The sequence below is a fragment of the Antechinus flavipes genome, chromosome 2, assembly GCF_016432865.1.
Source record: "Antechinus flavipes isolate AdamAnt ecotype Samford, QLD, Australia chromosome 2, AdamAnt_v2, whole genome shotgun sequence".
NCBI lineage: Eukaryota > Metazoa > Chordata > Mammalia > Dasyuromorphia > Dasyuridae > Antechinus > Antechinus flavipes.
The window spans coordinates 337,361,649-337,372,626 of NC_067399.1; the positions used below are offsets into that span (position 1 = coordinate 337,361,649).

The 10,978-nt window shown below is 34.4% G+C and overlaps 1 non-coding gene across 1 annotated transcript; it reads left to right on the forward strand.

Moving 5' to 3' along the window:
- Positions 1-9,205: 9,205 nt before the first annotated feature.
- Positions 9,206-9,312, forward strand: LOC127552541 (U6 spliceosomal RNA). Its single transcript, XR_007951417.1, has one exon. It is a non-coding gene; the product is annotated as a U6 spliceosomal RNA (small nuclear RNA).
- Positions 9,313-10,978: the final 1,666 nt, after the last annotated feature.

Here is a 10,978-nt window from a genome sequence, read left to right on the forward strand (position 1 = left end):
CGTCTGGAATTTGTTTGGGATTTACATATCATAGGACAAAAAGCCACTGATTCAGCACATATTACCAGGCTAATATATAATTATTTTGTTGTTTTTGTTGAGCCATTTCAGTATTGTCCAACTCTTTGCAATCCCATTTGGGATTTTCTTGGCAAAGATACTGGAGTGGTTTGCCATTTCCTTTTTCAACTCATTTTACAGATGAGGAAACTGAGGCAAATAAATTAAGTGACTTGTCCAGGGTCACACAGACAGTACATGTCTGGGATCAGATTTGAATTCAGGAAGATGAGTTTTCCTGACTAGTCTTAATACATAATACAATTTGCAAATTATACTTCTTTGATCTTTGGAATGATTTATACATGACTACCATGTTTTCCTTTGCTGTCTTATTTCCTGTTATTGCCCCTATATATAGATTACTTATAAATTTACTTGCTACACTGACTAGCAGCAGTAGTGTTGATCGGGGGAGCAGAATAAAATACAATTTTAACACAATCCCCATGTAGAAGAAACAGACAAACCTTTTAAGTAACTTGCTCAAGTCCACACAGCTGATAAGCATCTGAGGCTGGATTATAATTCAGGTCCTTCTGACTCCATGTCTAGAACTCGAGGCATTGCACCAGTCTATGCATACTAATTTCTCTCCTGCCTTTCTTTCATGGTTATCTCTTAAAAGATATTAAAAGATATAGAAGATATTCAAGGGATATTTTATCCCTTGAAACCTCTAGATCTTCATTTCCCATTTACTTCTCACCCTTTGCAATCTTCCTCCTGCTATAGCCACCATTCTAGTGGTAATATTCTCTGGGAAGAAACCATGACCAGTTAATTGTGAAATTCAATGTTGAGGATTTTTTTTCTCTCTCTTGTTCTCCAGTCCTTATCTGCCTTGACCTCCTGGCAGTGTCTGACACTGCTGATTGCCCTTTCTCTTTCTATACTCTCTCCCTTGACAAACTCATTTATTTTTGTGGCCATGATATGTATGGGAAATTTCACAGTCTGTAAACCTAGGTCTGCCCTCTTACCTTTGCTCCAGGCCCACAATTCCAACTGTCTGTTGAAAATCTCTTCCCTAGGATTTCCCCCTTCCCTTTTCCACCTGGTGGAATCCTACTTGCACTAAGGTTCTGTTCAAATGCTTCTTTTTACATAAACCTCACTGCCCCCCTCCCCCCAATAACATCTCTTTCTATTCTTAATTCTCATAATATTTTGGTACCTCTTTTATGTATTATCTCTTATAATGAATAAGGGCTAGCTTTCCATTTGTAATATGAACCTCCCATATGTAATATAAACCTCCTATATGTAATTTGAATTTGTAATATGAGGGAAAGGCCTCACATGTAAGGAAATAATAATTACCTCCTGATATGAGGAGAATGAGAAAGGATAAGCTTGCACCTGGCCTACCATATGTAATTTTTGGATGGAGTGGCCCACTTGGGAGAAACTAATAATAATTACATGGGAGGTAGCCTTTACCTGTAATATAGAATCCCAATGACAGGGGCTGGGGAAGGGGATTCAGAGGAGTCCCTCACTCTGCAGATATTTTCACTCACTTTTAAGCTAATATTAAAAAGGGTAAACATAATAGGGGAACCCAGAGATTTATTAGTGCCCTAAAGGATACATATTGGTGATGGATCAATAAAAGATCCATCTTTTCTTCTTTTTCTCTGAGGGACCTTCCAATGACCTCAGGGGCTTTTCTTTTATTGTTGAGGGCAGCAGTTCTCAAAATGTGGTCTGGGAACCCCTGGGAGTCCTTAAGGTCAAATTTTTCATAGTAAGACATTTTTAATTTTAAATATGGTAAATATCAAAATAGAAACCCTATAAAATATTTGTAATATGTATCCTATTTCTTGCCTTCTCAATGGGTGTAGGGTTATTGGCTGAAAGAAGAGAATATGGAACTGAAATTTTGAAAAAAAAATGAATCAATTAAAATGATTTCCCCTCCCCCAAAGTCATGAACCACACAAAAGTTTTTTGTGAAGGTCCTTAGTAATTTTAAGAATATAAACGAGTCCTGAATGAAAAAAAAAAATGAGAACAGCTAGTTTAGGGAATTGCCATCTTTAGCAGAATTTCCAGGTCTTTTTCAGTAACACTAATCCACAAGTGACCAGGGAGATATTTCTTATAGCACACACAGTTTCGACTCCAGGCACTATTTCTTACATAGACTGAAATTTCTGCAGCTCTTTCCTGAGCCTGGCTTTTTTATTTCTATAATCACCTGAGTAGACACAGGGGAGAGAACTCTCTTGTAGCCACTGACCTGCCGTACCTATTGGACACAGCACTCTTCCTAGCTCCTGTCATTCTGTTTTTTATGTGTCACGGACACTGCAGTGTTGGTACTTATACTCAGAGAGAAACCTGAGTAGCAATAGTAATTTAGTGGAAGATCATGTTCTGTGACTTGGGCCTCATGCTGTGTCGGTCCCACAGAAGCAATTAGTTACCCAACAGTAGAAAGCTTGTTCAGTAGTTGGCAGGTACCTTGGCACATTACCCATTGAACAGATGGCTACTGGTTCCACAAATTAGATTTCCAGATGATTGTATAATGGTATGACAGCCAGTCAACTCCTGCTTAGCCCTTATTGCATTGCTGATAAATTGAAGCCGGTCTAAGTGAGTGTACTGACCTCTCATCATTTAAGTATTCCTCTGGGGATGGAACAGAGCCATGGTCAGTGTTGGAAGGCAGGGAGGTTGGTTCTTTGAAAATGTTTAATTAATTTGCGCATATGTGTAAGTATCCCCCACATTTGCCATTTACATGTCCCTAAGTATTTTACAAACTGACCCAAAAAAAGTCTCATACCAATCTGAACTGCTGTCATAAAGTGGGGATTTTCATATAATTCAGATACACAGTAAGGTACATACACACATATCCATCCATCCATCCATCCATCCATCAGGATAGACTGTTAAGAATCTCTGAATTATGAGATTTCTCTTCCTCTCTCTGTCCTTGTCTCTCTGTCTCTCTCTTTGTCTGTCTCTCTGTCTGTCTCTTGTCTATCTGGCTTTCTCTGTGTCTTTCTCTGTCTCTGTGTCCCTTTCTCTTTATTTTTTTCTCTTGTCTCTGTCTCTCTCCCCACCCCGCTTTCTCTCTCTCTCTCTCTCCTGAATTAACGATCAATCAATCAATTAATAAATACTAATTAGCTATATAACCTACACTGCTGTATAGCTCCATTTCCTGACAAGGTTGGAGCTGCTAACAGTGAGCATCCTTAGTGCACTAATAAATATCTTCCTTCCCTCTCTAGCTATCTATTTCTTTCTGTCTGTCTTACCTGGATGACCAATCAAGCAACAAATACTATGTTTCAGGTGTGGTACTAAGCATTGGGGATTTGTAATAAAACTTTTCTGTGTTCAAGGAGCTTACATTCTAATGAAGAAGACAACATTTGAGATAAAAATAGGATAGCTGGAAAGTAGCTTTAGTGGGGAAGACAGTAGATGTTGAGATTGAGAAAAGTCTTTTGGAGGAGGTGATGTTTGAGCAATCAGAGATTGGGAGGAGTGTTCTAGGCATAAGGGATTCTCAACATTTGCAGAAGACTTGGAGAAAGGAGATGTAATGTCTGTGAGGAATAGAAAGTAGGCCAGTATGGTTGGACTGTTGTATTAATGTATTAAAGTAACGTATTAAAAGACTAGAAAGATAGAAAGGGCTCAGATTATGAAAAATTTTAAATGTCATACTGAGCAGTTTGGATTTGATTCTGGAAATTCTAGGGAGCCAATGGGGTTACATGTTCAAACCTATGCTTTAGGAAAAGTTTTTTTCCCTTGGAAAAGAAATTTATTAGTGCACAATCCGTACATTGAGAGCAACTTTAACCTTCTCAGGAAATGGTTATTGGTTATGCAGTTATACAGCAGGAAAGAGTTTAATTTATACAGTCAATTAGCAGTATTCTGAAAACATAACTGGAATGCTTTGGTTTTTGTTGTTGTTCATTTAGTTTAATTTTTGCCATACAAGAAAAGCTGATTATTGGACTTCTTATAAAGTGAGTCTCAACTGTTTATTGTATCATGGAAAATCACTTTAGAAACAGGGCTGAGGTTGAATTGGAATGAGGAAAGATAAGGTGGGGAGTTCAATTAAAAGATTATTCCCATAGTTCAGGCTAGAAGTAGTGAAAGCCTAAAATGGGATAGCAGCTATATGAATGAAGAAATGCAAGCCAAAGCTTGAGCACAGTTATCCCATCCATACTTCGACTTTCCCCAGCATGGTTTCAATATATTGCAGGTGTGCATAAGAAATTAAATGGAAATTCTTTGGGAGTCTTGTAAAAGTTGAAAATGATACATATGGAAAAGAATTTAGAAACTCAGGAATATATCTCTAATATTATACAACATCAACATATTTTATTTTTTAATATCAATTAATTCAGATTTCTTCTCTGGTACAAAGGGAGGGCCAGAAAATTTTACATAGATTAAAGGGGTCTTTAACCTCCTTGATGTGGAAGGAATAACTGCATACATAAAAGATCATGGATATAGTGTGGGAAGGAGCTTAGAGCCTGTCAAGCTGAAGCTGATGAGGGGAGCCCTGAAACTCTCATACTTTCTCTTGGATTTTTGGGGGAAAGCTTGGGAAACTCCCTCAGAGAAGCTCTCCCCTGTGAGACCCACCCCAGGGAATCAAGATAAAGTGGTTTCATTCTGTTATCTGGGTGGGACTAGTTGAGTCCAGGACCACTCCTACTTAGCCTGAACTGGAGTTGAAGATTTCCATTAAACTCTATTGAGTTGGAGATTAGTCCACGGACACTCATTTGATTAGAAGATCCTCTATTCTGATTCCAGCTTAAACTGCTCTCAGCCCCCACCAAGAGCTGCCTATAAAACAAGCTTCCTTCAGCTCAATCCCTTGCAGAGGACCCAATCATGCCAAGGAATCTCTCTCTCCCCTGGCATTGCTGCAACCCTTTGCCTGCTGAAAAGACATTCTCTATTCAGCATTACCCCCCGCCCCTTACCTCTCTCATCTATTTCCCTAACAGGACCCTACCCCTCTTTACCTCTCTGTTGGGATTTCTCTGCTAGATCTTTACTTCTCTGTCAGGACCCTGCCATTAAAGAAGTCAGCCTGCAAAAGCTGACTTCTCAGTTCTAATAATAAACTTCTTTTGCCAGGTTCGTAAATTCATTTACGAAGGACGTGCACCAACCAAAAGGGGGTTACCTACCACAGCTCCCTGCCCTGCTCCAAACCTCGTCAAAGCCACTATCATTTTTAAGTGAGGAAACAGGTTTAAAGGAGTTAATTGGCTTGTCCAAGGTTATGCAGGAAGAAACTGTAAAATTTGAGGAAGAAAAATTTACATATAGGTCCTCTGACTCTAGAATCAATGTTCTGACTGTATGTATATGCATATTCCCCATATAGAAAGGGGTGTAAGAGGAGAGACTCCTTACTCCACATGCATTTACTATTGTTGTTATTTAGTTATTTCAATCATATTTCATGAACTCATTTGGGCTTTTCTTGGCAAAGACATTAGAATGGTTAATATCAATTATATTTAACTATTGATGGAAGCATGTTTTAAATAGAAAGTTTTCCATGTTGACATAAAATACTCATGTTTCATTCATTATATTTTGTTATTACATTTGTATTACCTTTCATTTACAGTGTATATATCTTATTTTCTTCTTCAGCTCATTTTACAGATGAAGAAAACAAGGTAAAAAAATTAAATGACAATGATAATCTAGGCTAGTGACTATGAATTATTAATTCGAATGTATCAAGCCATTGTCCATAAAAGACTTTCTGGCTAAAATGATTGAGACATTACACAAGTAATTTGAATGACTGGATAAGGAAGAAATAATATATGTGAAAATATTTTGATGCTATTCAAATGTAAAGTATTATTATTACTAGTATTTCATTCTCTTATTGATGGGATTAATATGTCCTTAAAACAAATTGCCATGCTGCTTTTTTTCTTTTATATTTAATTTTATATATGCTATTTTACAAATGGATAAAATAGTGGATTTTTATAATTTATAAATCAAATTTATAATTTATAGTGGATTTTTATAGTTGAACAGTTCCATTTGGTTATAAAACACATTTGCTTACATTTGAGAGATCCAGTGGCATATATATGATGTTAGCCTTTATTATTGCTCAGCAGAATGACATGCTCTTGCTCCAAAAGTATTTCTGTGATTTTTTGGTATAATAGTCATGTGACATGAAAAAAGAAGATCTTCTTCCTCTTCTTTGGCAAGAAGTGTTCATCTTTCTATATAGCTTCCTTATGGTAAGGAACTATGGGGCTAATTAGTATGATGTGGATTTTTGTCAAAATAATTTCCAATTTATTATAGTCCAATTGATAGTTCTCAACATATAAATTAATATAACTATTGTGTATCATTAATTGTTTTAAATTGTTCTTAAATTTTGGATTTCTGTTAGATATCAAATTCACCCATTTTTTTTCTTTATAACTTTATGTTTGATGTATCCTGTGTGAAGACCAAGGTATTTGTATTACCTCTGTCAGTTGGTTCAATTTTCTCTACAGATTTAAGATCTAAACCTTAAATCTAAAGGTCTCTGTCTCTTCTCATACATTTAGAATTTTGCATTTATCAAATCCACATGTTATTTTGACATCATTGGAGATTCTATATGATGAGGCTAGTAGCTGTTTAAAGAGATTTTCAGTGGATCTATATAACTTAATATTAGTTATCTGCATCGAGTGATTAATAAGAAATTTTGTTTCTTTTTTAATTTGGAAACCATACTCCTTTTAAAGAAATATAATGATGGCTAAAAGGCTATGAAGAACCATAATGAGCTTAAATAACAACCTCACAAAACACCATCTTTAATACAAATTACATTTAACTATTGATCGTGGCATGTTTTAAATAGAAACAGTTTTCCATGTTGACATCATATATTTGTGTTTCTTTCATTACATTTTGTGATTACATTTGTATGAACTTTCATTTATACTATATACATACTTTATATATACATAGTTGTTATCATCTTCCCCTATTTCAGTGATCCCCCAAAAAACCATCCTTTTGCTTTTCTTACATTTCTTAGAGGAACTTAGGTGGTGTAGTGGATAGAATGCATAGAGCCAAGAAGACCTGAGTTCAAATCCAGCTTCAAACACTTAAATAATTGTGTGACCTTGGGCAATTGGCTTAAAGTTTCCTCAAACATAAAGCTGGGATAATGATTGCATCTGCTTTGAAGGCATATTGGGAAGATTGAATTAATTAATTAATTATATGTATTATACATATAATTTATGTTATTAATTCATTTCTAATAATTTAATTTTAAATTAATTAATTAAATTTAACTTTAATACACAATGACACACAAATAATAATTTAATTAATTAATTGTATTTAATCTATATTAATTAATTAATAATATAGTGCCTGGCACATAGCATGTACTATATAAATGATTGTTTTCTTCCTCTTTCACTTCTCCTTTGTACCTCAAGTACACTTGCATGTGGTAAGAATTTAAATCCTTGTTGACCATATTCCCTCTATCTAGCATAGTGCATGACATAGAGACCATAATATATAAATACGCACTGAGTGACTAATCTGCACCATAACTTTTCTGTATAGCATACTTGTACAAGAATAAGCTATGAATGCAAAACAGAGTCAAAGCCTTTGTGATAATTAATCAAGACAGTATAAAATTTACTGGAGTTTATTGAGGGGAAGGGAAAGCTGACATAATCAGAACTGTACTTAGAAAAATCACTTTAGTGACTGAATGGAGAATAGATTGAGGTGGGCAGAGACTAGAGACAGGCCTTTATCCAGTAGGCTATCCAGGATTTCCTTAAATCAATGAAATCACAGGATTTTTCTATAAAATTATTTATTTTTTCTTTAGGTTGCTTGAGTCTTTATATAACATTAATCTTTTGGTTATTGCTTTCACTTGGTGATTTAGGAAATTTAACATGTTTGGTAGATTTTTGTTGTATAGATTCCATTCAATATGTTTTTTTGGTTACCTTTAATTGAATAATAGGATACAAAGTTTCTGTTGTGTATACCAGATAATGATCTTCATTAGTCAAATAATTTGATGATTCAGTGATTCAATGCTTTTATATAGCTCTCTAAAGTTGCTTTTGCCATGATGGGGTTTAACATATGTCTTTAGTTAGTATTGCTATTAAATATGTATGCTAATTCTGACAATTTTTTTTTAGCAACCCTTCTTCATGAGATAGAGTAAATGTTTGTTGAATGATCAATTGGTAATGATAATTATAGCAAATGCTAGCTCTTTTGAATTGTCTTTTTTGTTACTGTTGATCTGCTAGTTGGATTCATGATATCAAACTCAAAAAATTTTTTTTGAAATTGCAATTTAAGAATGTCCATCTTTTTTGAAAATAATTTAAAACATCGATATTATTTTTGTTATCTATTGCATCTTAAATGGAATTGCTAGAATTGAATTCATGAATTTCAACAGCCCAAATATTTTCAAATTTACAGTAACTCCTTGATTTTATTTCTTATTCCATATTAATAATAATAATAACAATCATCATAATAAAAATCATAGCTGACATTCAGGGTTTTTTTTTGGATATTTGCAATTATATGTAACTTGGAATGATTGCAGCGATATTGCCAAAGCTGTTTCCTATTAAAAAAAGACTGTTCTTATGCCAAACGAGTTTAATCAGAGGTATATTGAGAAATGGAGTTATAATTATAAAATTTATATTTCTTTTTTACTACATGGGGGTTAGGAAATACATATTGTTTTAGGCTTCTATGTAGAGAAAGAATTGTTAAGTTTTACTTTCTCCACATGGGGCATATATGGCTGTACATACAAGCCTATATAGTTGCTTCTTTAGTTTGTTCTTCCTTGCTTTTAAGTAAATAATAGAACTTTGCAGCTTTGAAGTATTGAAAGAACAAAGTTGTGTGATCCTGGACAAGTCATTTAAATCTCTTTTCCTCAGTTTCTTCAATTATTTAATGGGTATAGTAATAGCATCTATTTCATAGGGCTGTTGTGAAGATAAAATGAGATAATATTGGTAACCTGCTATTATTATTAATTGATGGCATCAGTAGTATAAGGAAGATAGTGCTTGCTTCGGCAGCACATATACTAAAATTGGAACGATACAGAGAAGATTAGCACGGCCCCTGCGCAAGGATGACATGCAAATTTGTGAATTTGTAAAAAAAAAAATAGGATAAGGAAGATAATTACTATGATATTTGATATTGGGGAGGATACATCAGAATGGGGGCTTGTACCAATTGCATTAAAGAAGAATCACCTCAATTTCCTCAAGGATACCTCTAGAACGGTGAGAGGAGAAATTGTCTTGCTCTGATATTCTGATTCATTAACTTTCTGAATGGTAATTGGGATAAGGATACACAGTTTTTAAAGACTACATCATTTTTTCCTTATATTAAGCCCAAGTCTACCTCTTTCTAACTTCTACCCAAGTGTGATTGCTCTTTCATATGAAAGCCCTTTAAAAATATGAAGATTTCTTATATCTCATTATCCTCCCCCAGTCTTTTCTTTTCCAGGTTAAACATCTCCATATCTTTCAAATTATCTACATACATGGTCTCTAGTAATCTCATAAACACTTCCTAAAATATGCCACTCAGAACTGAACATAATATTCCAGATGTGGTAGAAACAGAGCAGACTACATCAAAACCTCCTTTATTCTTCACATTCTCAAAGCAGCTTAAAATTGCATTAATTTTCTAGGTTGTCATGCAATATTATTTACTCACGTTAGATTTACATTCTAATAAAAACACTATTTTTCAGAGAAATTGTTAAGTTATATATTGTACTTTTGAAGAATTCAAAAAATTCAAATGTTTTATATTAATATAATTTTATATTAATCTAGATATTCCATCAATTTATTAAATTCTTCCCATCATTCTAGCCTGTAAAAATATTTTTGGATCCTGTTATTCAATGTATTAGTTATACTTTCTTGTTTTGTGTCATCTGAAAAATTTGCTTAACATTCCTTCTATGCCATCTTAAACATCTTTGATAAAAATGTTGAAAAGCATATATTAAAAGTCAGTTCCCTGAAACACTCTGTTAGGGTCTTTCTTTAAAGTTGATAGTGGTTAACTATTAATGACTTTTCTTTTTTCTTTTGAGTCTAGTGATTTGATTTAACTAAATACTCACATCTAGTCTTCCACAAGAAATTAGCCCACAAGAATATTATTATAATTTTCTTCAAACTCAAATTCAGCTGTACAGCATTCTACTTTTCTAGCACTCTAGTAATCTTGACAAAAAAAGAAATGAAGCTAGTATGGTATGACCTCTTCTTGTCAAAGTTTTGCTGCCTTTAGAGATCATCATTATCCTTTCTAAATGTTCACAAACTAAGGGTGAGAGCCAATTACTATATAAAGTATATACTTGGAGAAGAGAAACTTGGAGAAGTCACTAGTGAGGATAAGGATGATACGGCATCTTTTTTTTTTTTTTTCCTAAATTGTGAACATTCTGTTTTTTAAGCTGGTTTTAAATAGTAGTCTCTGGAGACTCAATCTTTACAAGAATTGCTTTCATCTGTCTGATTGGGAAAAGCTGTTGAAACTAGATTGTTTCTTTAAACAAAACACACTTAGTGAGAAGGATAGAAGGTAACATTATTTGCCAATCTTGCTGTAGGAGGAGCATAGGAAGCACAGATGAAAAGATGGTCATTCTTTCCAAAGCCATTTATTTCCCTCCTTTTTTCCCCAGCAGGGATTTAGGGGTGTCCAGGAGCACCAGCATCTCTGGTGTGACAGCTTGCTGAGCCCTTTTCAGGGCTTCTCACCTACTTTTGGTGTCCACCGGGCATTCAACTTC